This window comes from Cupressus sempervirens, chromosome 11, assembly GCF_028749045.1.
Source record: "Cupressus sempervirens isolate cs-2001-9-10 chromosome 11, ASM2874904v1, whole genome shotgun sequence".
Classification (NCBI taxonomy): domain Eukaryota; kingdom Viridiplantae; phylum Streptophyta; class Pinopsida; order Cupressales; family Cupressaceae; genus Cupressus; species Cupressus sempervirens.
The window spans coordinates 650,126,588-650,137,343 of record NC_143128.1 but is presented as its reverse complement, the minus strand read 5'-3'; positions in this window follow the sequence as shown (position 1 = coordinate 650,137,343).

Below are 10,756 nucleotides of genomic sequence, written 5' to 3'. Positions count from 1 at the left end.
ATTGTAGTTACTCATATCACATGACTGGTGATCTAAGTAAGTTTGATAAACTTGAAGAAATTGATGATGGTGAAACTTTTAAGTTTGGTAATGATGTTCCATACTTGGTGAAAGGTAAAAGATCACTAATAATAAATGATAAGATCATGTGTGATGATGCATATTGGGTTGAAGGACTCAAATATAATATTTTGAGTGTTGCACAGCTGAATAACTAAGGTCATAAGCTGGAATTTGAGAAAAGGAAGGTCAAGATCTTTGATGATGAGGGAAATCTAATTGGAATAGGAATGAAAACAAAAGGTAACTTATTCTATCTTGATCCTATAGTTGAGACATGTTTATTTTCTTGAATTGGGGATGTGTGGTTATAACATAAGAGGTTGTGTCATGTAAAATTTAAGAACATGGTAAAGATCATTAGAAAGAAAAGAGCAAGAGGTTTACCAAATCTGCAAAAACTAGAGAATGTTGTGTGTAGAGAATGTAAGCTCGATAAGATGAAAAAGTCTATCTTTTCTAGAAAGGCATACACTTTAAATGGTATTATAGAATTAGTGCATATATATCTATGTGGTCCTATTGGTGTTGAAAGTTACTATGGTGATAAATATTTCATATTTTTTGTGGATGATTATTCAAGGATGGTGACTATAATTTTCATGAAGGTGAAATCACATGCTTTTGATATGTTAAAATGGTATAAAGCTAGAGTTGAAAAGGAAACTGGTAAATCTTTGAAATGTTTAAGATCTGATAGAGGTGGTGAGTTTATATCTACTAAATTCAATACCTTTTCTGCTAAGAATGGTATCAAAAGACAACTATCTACATTAAGGACACCCCAAAAGAATGGTATTGTTTAAAGGAGAAATAGATCCATTATGGATTGTGCAAGGACACTGGTGATCGAGAAGGAGGTTTCTTAGTTATTCTGGATAGAAGCAATTTGTACTGATGTTCATACTCTCAACTAAGTTTAATTAAAGAAATGAACAAATAAGACACCCGATGAACCATGGTATGCTCACACACCGATTCTAAATTATTTTAAAATCTTTGGAAGTAGGTGTTACATTCACAAGGATGCTAGGAATGGTAAATTTGATGTTAAAGGAGATGAAAGTATATTTCTTAGGTATTCATCTAAGAGTAAAACTTATAAATGTTTGAACAAAGCTTCTAACAAGATGATTGAAAGTGTAAATGTAAGTTTTGATGAGTTTGCAAAGAGGAATGATGTGGAAAACAAGAAAGAACCTAAAAATTACAAGTTTGTATATGTCTATGAAGAGGAACCTAATACTCTACTTGAGTTACAACATAGGGATACCGAGAACCAAATAAGGACACCTGATTTATCGATAGTTATACTAGAGCATTAAACAGTGAACTCGAGAAGGAAGTTGAACTTCTACTAAGTGAAGGAAATATTGAAAATCAAAGAACTGAATCTATGTTGGCTGAATATGTGAGGAAGAATCATATGCCTAAAAAAAATTGAAGATAGAAGTGCAAGAGTGAAAACAAGAAGAAAGATAAGAGAAGGTACATGCTTAATATCTAATTTTGAACCTAGAATAGTGAAAGATGCATTAGATGATGAATGTTGAGTTAATTCTATAAATGAGGAGATTGATTAGATTAAGAAGAACAATACCTAGACACTAGTACCAACATCCACTGATAAAAATGTAATTAGAACCAAAGAGATTTTTAGAAACAAGTTGATTAAAAATGGAGAAGTGGCAAGGAACAATGCAAGACTTGTTTGTAAAGGCTATGCACAAGAAGAAGTAATTGATTATGGTGAAACTTTTGCACCTGTGGCAAGATTGGAAGGAGTAAGAACACTACTAGCCTATGTTACATTCAAGAAGTTCAAAGTATATCAAATGGATGTAGAATATGCTTTTCTGAATAGGATACTTGAAGAGGAAGTCTACATTAAAGAACCTAAAGGATTCATGGAACCTGAAAAGAAGAGCATAGTCTACAAGTTGAATAAACCATTGTATGGATTAAAACAAGCCCCTAGAGCATGGTATAAAAGATTACACTCTTATCTTATTAAGATTTGATTTGCTAGAACAAGTGAAAATAGTAATCTATATTTGAAAAATGATGCTGACAATATGGTGTTGATTGTTAAAATATTTGTTGATGGCATAATATTTGGAGGAAATGACATGTTGAGTAAAACATTTGCTGAAGAAATGAGTACTGAATTTGAGATGTATATGTTTGGTGAAATAAAAAAAAGTTCATTGGGTTACAAGTCCATCAAACAATGAAAGGTATATATGTTACTCAATCTAAGTATAAGAAGGAAATATTAAAGAATTTTGGAATGGATGAGTCCAAATCAATTGGTACACCTATGGTGACTAGAGTGAAATTATTAGAAAAAGACACTATTGGTGAGGGTGATCAAACACTATACAAATCTATGATTGGAAAGCTACAATATGTTGTGCATAGTAGCCCAGATATTGCACTAGTTGTTGGAATTGTTGCAAGGTTTTCATCTAATCCAAAGGAGACACATATGACTGTTGTGAAAAGGATACTCAAATATCTTAAAGGAATGAAAGATTATGGCCTGTGGTATCAACAAGAGGATGATTTTAATCTTAAAGTCTACACAAATGTTGATTGGGCTAGAAATGTTGATGACAAAAAATGTACAAGTGGTGGAGCTTTCTTTTTAGGAGACATGGATAAGAAAGAAATAGAGTTGTATTTCACAATCTACTATTGAAGCTAAATTTGTTGTTGTTGCAATCAGTTGTTCGAATATTGTATGGATTAATCAATTGTTGGAAGGAATGCAAGAAGAGGTAACCACACCTATCACTATTTACTATGATAATACAAGTGCCATAAATATTTCAAAAAATCTAGTGATGCATGCAAAAACAAAGCACAAATCAATCAAATATCATTATTTGTGGGAACAAGTTCAAGAGAAACAAGTGAGGCTTGAATATGTGATGTCTAAGGAGAAAATTGTTGACATGTTTACTAAGCCACTACGTAAGGATTCTTTTGTGATGTAGGAACATCCTATGCTTTCTTTTAGCAATCCTACATGTTAGAGGCATTTTGGCTAAGATTTGTGGACTCGATCACCAAACAGTGGTACTTGGTCACTAAAGGAGCTTAGTAGATGCAGATTTCTCGACATTCACTCCAGCACTCGGCATGTGTTGGTTTCTTGGCACTTTGTGTGTGCTCGACATGCACTCGAAGCTCGGAAATATTTGTGATTTGGTTGATGCTTGGCTTGGTTTCTCTGACACTCGATCTGGCCATGGGTCCTATAGGTGTCGAGTTGTCTATGAGCCAAATTTTGGCATTTAATTCATGTTGTAGCTGACTTTTTGTATTTAATTTGTGTGGTAGCCCACTTGTGGCTCAACATATATTTAATGTAAGGGTTTTAATTTAAGTTGTAATAAACTGGGCCGACTTGTGGGTTAGTTAGGTATAAGTAGGGGATCTTGTGGAGTCTTTAAGTCATGAGTCATCCAGCTTGGGAAAGAGGATGCAAGATTTGAAGAGCTAGTAGTTGTAGCTTGGAAAACTAGGAGATTGCTTGGTAGGCTTGCGAGCACAAGTTAAGATTTTCCTTGGAGGTTTCTACCAGAGTGTGGATTTGGACTAGCTAGGATTAAGATTGTGAGTTGGATCTTGTGGGATCTTGCATAACTCTTTTGTAATTGCTATTATATTTGGCCCTAACCCGGAAGGCCTTACAACTAGACATATTGCATGTAATTAGTTATTTTATGAATAAAGATTTATGATTTGGTATCAGATCTTTTATTATTGTTGTGTTCCACTATGTTTTTATTTGTTGGGGGCTTGGACATCTCTTTTGGGGATTCTCCTACCTTGCCCTGCATCATTTTGAATATCTAAGAGGTAAAGTGGGGGTCTTGCCCCTATCCAAAATTCACTAGATGAAGAGGAATCTTGTATCCATTCATGGGTGAATTGTAATATCTTTATGGAGTTTATGCAAAAGTGTTCACACTTTAGCAATATTTCTGAAGTTGTGAGATTGACCGTGATGAAACTAAAGTAATTAGTACATGCAAGGTACAATGATAAATACAAGGTTTTATAAGTTTTATGGTAAAATTTATAATGACCTTTGGCATTGTTGTTAGAGGGGGGGAGATTAGTCAAACAAGGGGAGAGAAATAATGCAAAAGAAAGAGAAGTATGAGAATAGGAAAAGATTAACCAAAGGGAGAGAACATACCAAAGAAGAGGAAGATGCTACAAAAATCAAGGTTGAAGACTACACCTGACATAAGAGATCACAATCAAAGGGAGAGAAATGTTGAAGATGTTGAAGAAGTTGATGTTGCTGAAGATACCCACCGAGTTACAAAGTTTCCACAATATAAGGAAAAGGCCTGAAAATTTGTATTGTTGACAATACATACATTTGATTATCTTATGTAATGTTTTGTAATGTAAACTTTTATGTTATGTGTTGTCATCAATGCCAAAGGGGGAGAGTTTTAGCCCCATCTAATAATGTAATTAATAGTGTGTGATTGTTAGCTAATAATGCTACAATTGTATGTAAGAGATTCATATTAGTTGTTATATTGTCATTGATGTCAAAATCTTACTTGGCTAGACAATCTGCTAACTCAGTTAAGTACCATATCATTAGATTGATGAAAAGGATTTTATTGATGAATAGGATTTAAAGAAAGTATGATGAAGACATAAGTGATATGTAAGTTATTCAATGTGTACTTGAATGAGCTAGACAATGATAATGTATTATTGATTTGATTGATTTACAATCATGTATTATTGCAAAGTACTGAATAACACAAGCTTAACTGAGTGACGAGGTTAATGAAGGGAGATTATATTCACCAAGTGACTACAGTATTGCCTGAGCGATTGGAAAAGGAAGAAGGAAAACATAGTATTGCCCTAGAAAGTTAGTATTAACCAAGTGTTATTTTACCCAAGTAAATGTTATGTTTACCGAGTGAAATTTGGAAATAGCAAGTTTGGAAAATTGGAATTTGAGGCTGACTTTTGATGGAAATTTGGAATGTTTGAGATGGTCCATGGAATGAATCAAATTTTTTTACAAGATCAACAATTAGGAAAATTCAACAAGGATTTGATGATGGAGATTGAAGAAGGATAAGAATGTGAACAAAGTTCTATACAAGTTATATTTTCTAAGTGTCTAGATTCATTGTATGAAGTTTTTTAGTCTTGAAATTTCACATGAACCTAAGATCAATGATGGTGATTAAGCAGCAAAAGATGGAAGGATTTGGAAGCATTGAGAATACTAATTAAGGAGGAGAAAAAGATATTTTTAGGTTGTTGGCTGATGTTGTTGGTTGCTTGCTTGGAAGATGATCAAATTACTAAAGTGAAAAGGTTGTTTTGAGTGTGAAGTTGAAGCAAGAGAGTAAAGAGTTGAGCTAGGTGAACCCTATAGTGGAAGGAGAAATAGAAGGAGTTAATCAACTAAAACAAAGTATAGAGTGAAATAAGATTCAAGAGAGAGATTAGACAAAGAAAAAGAAAGAATAAAGATTTAAACAAACAAATGTAGTTGCTATTCTTAACATATCATTTTATACTATTACTGTTTAGCCATTGTAGCAAAAAATATTAGAAGTACCGAGTGGATATAACAAGTTTGTGAAATCCTATGTGGTAACATCAATTAGTGGTATTTTTAAGTCCTTTAAATCAAGCCACTCTTTAATCTAGCACAAGGAGTGATAAGGTCTAGATGACTTTTTCATTGAAATTCTCTAACAAGATCACATTAACAATGTGTATGTAACCTTTAACAAGGTTGCCTTTGTTGAAAGCATGAATGCTAATGATATTCTTATGGGGGAGTATTATAGAAACATGATTATATCATTATCATGATGATATGTTACATTCGTGACTTTGTTTGTCATTGATGTCAACATAACAATTTGCTATGGTATCTAACAGAAGAACAACAGTAAAGATTAAGTTGGTACAAATAGATCATTGAGTATTTTCACTAGGAAGGTTAATAGGAGATACTACTAAGTTTCTAGTATGTGTAGCTAACCTCGAGTGCATAAAATATTAAGTTAGGAAGAAGTTATGCAAGTTTTGGTGAAGATTGTTCAAAGATAGAGTTAACAGAAGCATGTTCTGGTAAACTTGTTATATCTCTTAGAAGAGTTGTTATTTTGAGAAGAAAGGTTAAAGGCGTGTAAAAGACATGTTGGAGATGACGTGGCTTAGCTTTCTATTACATGTATGGAAGTTATTCAAGTTATAAGGCGACAAATTGTTGTTATTGCTAAGTAAAATGTGTTCTTAATGAGGTCGTATAATAATTAATTGAGAAGGTGTAATAGCTGACTCAGGGAATTATTTTATGGATTTGGTATAAAGGAAGGACATTTTCCTTTGTTATGTATGAATGATTTCATGAAGCACAAAGAGCAAAATAGAAGAAAAACAAGTTGATATGCAAGGATAAGTAGAGGAGAGCGAAGTTGGAGAAAACTTCATTTTCAAGGTTTTATTTTAATATCTACAATCTGTAGGATTTGAGCAAATAAGCCAATCAAATCCACAAAGCCTTCGAATCCCTGCATGCAAAAACCTGTCACAGAAGAAAAAGACGAGAAGAGGCAAGGGTTTTGCTAAACAATGGAGATAGAAGAAAAGTTGCTCTCAAATGAAAAATGCATAAGAGATAATGAAAAAAGTACAATGCTCAACCTTATAAAGGTGAGATAGAAACCCTAAACTAAAAAACTAGGTTGCACATTATTAATTAATAATTAATTAATAATGCACCTAAATGAAGCTTAAGTAACTAGAGTAATAGAAACTTATATAATTAAATCAATATGATTTAATTAATAAGTATAAATGAAAAAATACTCTAATACCCCCCCTTAAGCTGAAAGCAAGGAGTAAGATTACCTAGCAAAGAAAAGCTATGAAAGCAAAAAACAAGTGGGTCCCGGCAACAAGGCCTAATCAGGTACCCAATACAAGGAAATCTCTATAAACTGGAGTAAAGGAGAAAACCCAATGGGAAAAAAACCCCTCTCCAAAAAGAGATATAATGACTTCAAGAGACTCTCTCAAAGCCATAAGTACAATGCATGACTTTAACCCCCCCCCCCCCCCCCCCCCCGTGAGAGAGGATCGAGGCTTTAAAGCCCCCCTAGAATGAAAGAACCCCTGGATCAATGAACAAACCACTGTGACTCCAGTGTAGAGGAGTGAAAGGTAGTGGACACTGTAGAGAGAACCTCGAAAGCTGAGGTGTCACTAGAAGGCCGAGCTGATGCTCAAAGGAGTAGACACGAGGATCCTGAAAGGGAATCCCCAATGTAAGTGGTATGACAGGTGTGCTGACACTGTCATCAAAGAGGAGATGAATATCCTCTGTAGAATCCTCAACAACTGCACCTGGTGGCTCGATGAATGGAGCTGGAGGATCAAGCAGTGCTGAAGAAGAACTCTGCTGAACAGAAAAGAGCTCAAGAGGAGATGGCAAGGCAGTCACAACAGTAGTCTCAGGAACCACACAGAGGTTCAAGAAACCTGACTATACCACATGGTGCTCTCTCAAAGGAGGAGAGTCGTGCTCTGGCAAAGGTGGACCAAAGTGTGAAAAGGAGTAGAGACGGGTGGAAAGATCAACTTTCCCTGTAGCAACAATACCTCCTGTCATACTATCTCGGATGAAAACTGAATCTGGAGTGAACTCAACTGTCTTCCCGGACCCACTGTGAGAAATCTGATAAATCGAGAGAAGGTTTGCAGACAGAGATGGAACATACAATACATCATTGAATGTGCCATCCTGAATGCATATAGTGCCTTTCCCGCAGACTGTCATAATAGTGTTATTCCCAATGATAATATGGGGAATAGGAGAAGCCCCAAAAGAAGAGAAGATCTGTCGAGAAGATGCCATATGGTGAGAAGCACCTAAATCTAGTATCCAAGGAACCTGTGAAGGGAATGTGAAAGAAGCCCGTAATGCATGACCCTTTCCAAGATCCTGTTTAGCTGTAGGATTGATAGAAGAAGACTGATAAGCAGACCCCTGTGAGCCAAAAGAGGATGGAGAGGAAAGATTGCTCTTTTGAAGAAGAGCTTGCAAATCCGCTATATGTTTCTCATAACCATCAAACTTCTTCTGATAACAAAGTGACTCATCATGTGTTCCCTTTTGACAATAGGAACATGTAGGTCTCTCAGTCTTCTGTTTCTCCTTCTTAGAAGAAGATGGTGGGCCAGTAGAGTGCTAAGAAGAGGAATCTGATAACTGCTTCGGCTTCTGTGTGCTCTGAGGTGGCTTGCCAATCAATGCTTGTGATTGTGAATTTATAAGAGAATCCATACTAGTGAGCTTTGATTGCTCACGAGTCAACTGGTCACAAAAAATCTCGAAAGAGGGCATAACATGTCGTGCACCTAGAGCATCCATAGTGGAGTAGAAGGTAGAAGTGAAAATCTGATAAGGTCCTCGAAGCTTGGACAGTATCAGAAAGATACACTCATTATCAGATTTTGTCTTTCCTGCAACTTGTAACATAGATCGAAGAGACTTGAATTTCATCAAGAAATCCTCAATGCTAGTGAATGATTCAGGAATCAAGGAGGTAAACTCTGCATCTATCTGTAGAATCTTGAATTGATTCATTGTGCCAAATAAGGTTGAAAACTTGTCCCACATAGCCCTGGGTGTGTTCAAACCATCCAGGTGAAACAGCAACCCCTCTGAAATATTCATTGCAATGAGGCCCATTGCCTCATCCATTTTATTGCACTGCATAAGAAGCTCATAAGGCCTCTGTAGAACTAGCTGAGCCGCATCGAGACATGACCATAACCCCTTTGCCATAAGCAATCTAGTCATCCGTCCTTTCCAAGTATGGTAGTTGTGTGGTGTAAGGCAGGCAACATAGGAGTCCGCCATTGAGAGAAGAAGACGGAAGTAAAAGGGTCTTATTCTAAATTAAAGTACAGAAAAGAAAGTGCCCCCCCCACAATATATAATGATATCCCTCAAATACCAAAGAAAAAAACTATAGAAAGTATAAAAATTGAGAAAAGAACCTGGATTTCGGATGAAGAGAAGAGGGAAATAGAAGTCTCTACTTCAACATTAAAATTGGAAGCTCAAATGAACTCAAAATAAAACGAAACTAGTACCATTGTCTCCGTCTCTGAACCAGCTTTTCGAAGCTTCTTTCAGATTGGAAAAAGACCTCCGTATGCCCAAGTTACGGCCAAAAAACCAACTGCAGGTCCAAGAAGGGAGCTCTCTGAAAAAATACAGGCATGCGAAAAAACTTGACGGCCGTATGGCCGTCAACAACCAGTCACCAGGAAAAAACCTGGCTGCCAGATTGATGACATCATCAGTCAGTTAAATGACATCACGCCAGGACTGTTGCAGGTGGCTGCGCCGCTGGAGGAGGTCGTGCTTGGGCGGTAAACGCCGGTGGCGCTGCCTGCAGTGGTGGCGGTGGGGCGGAGGCTGTGCCGCGGGTGGTCCGCCGGCTGCGGCTGAGCTCCGGCCGGGCGCGGGTGGCACTCCGGTGGCTACGGGGTGGAGCTTGGGCGGAGCAGCCCTAAACTGCATTTTTTTTTAAAAATGCCTCGATCTGCGTGAAGGAAGCCGTACGAACCTGCTGGGCTAAAAAATTTTGCCTCCCGGAGCAACATTGTCCAAATTGGACAAATTTTATATGGAAATAGGGGTTTTGATGCCTTCTGAATCCATCCATGATGTCTGTTTGGCCTCAACCTACTCCAAAAAATAGTGACCCCCCTGTTTTCTCAAAAAATACTCGAAAAATTCCAGATCTGTTCTGCCAAACCCTCGTTCTCCTTTTTCTCCAAATCACGAACAAGCTACAACAGATCTGGCTCTGATACCATGTAGGATTTGAGCAAATAAGCCAATCAAATCCACAAAGCCTTCGAATCCCTGCATGCAAAAACCTGTCACAGAAGAAAAAGACGAGAAGAGGCAAGGGTTTTGCTAAACAATGGAGATAGAAGAAAAGTTGCTCTCAAATGAAAAATGCATAAGAGATAATGAAAAAAGTACAATGCTCAACCTTATAAAGGTGAGATAGAAACCCTAAACTAAAAAACTAGGTTGCACATTATTAATTAATAATTAATTAATAATGCACCTAAATGAAGCTTAAGTAACTAGAGTAATAGAAACTTATATAATTAAATCAATATGATTTAATTAATAAGTATAAATGAAAAAATACTCTAATACAATCTGCTCTTTGGTGCATCCATACTCCAATTACCTCTTCCTCGATGTGAACTACCACCTTTCCGTTCATTCTTCACTTTATATTCATCCTTCTTTTCATATTTGCTTTTATCTTACATTATACTATTAGATCTTCTATTTCCCCCATAAGATCTGCCTCTACTTCTTTGAAATCTTGTTCCTCTTCCTCTTTGTCTTTGTTCATGCTTTTTTGCCAAAATCTCTTCAGCTTTCAAGGCGTACTAGTATGCTTCTTTCACACTATCCATTTTTACATAATTGATCTCATCTTGAATTGCAGTCCTCAATCCATTAAGGTATTTAGAAACTTTCTCAACCCCATCATCCACATGTCTATATCTGATATCTAAGTTGTATAACTCCTTGGTATAAGCCTTCACAATCATGTCTTTCTACCTCAGGTTTTGCATTCTCCTT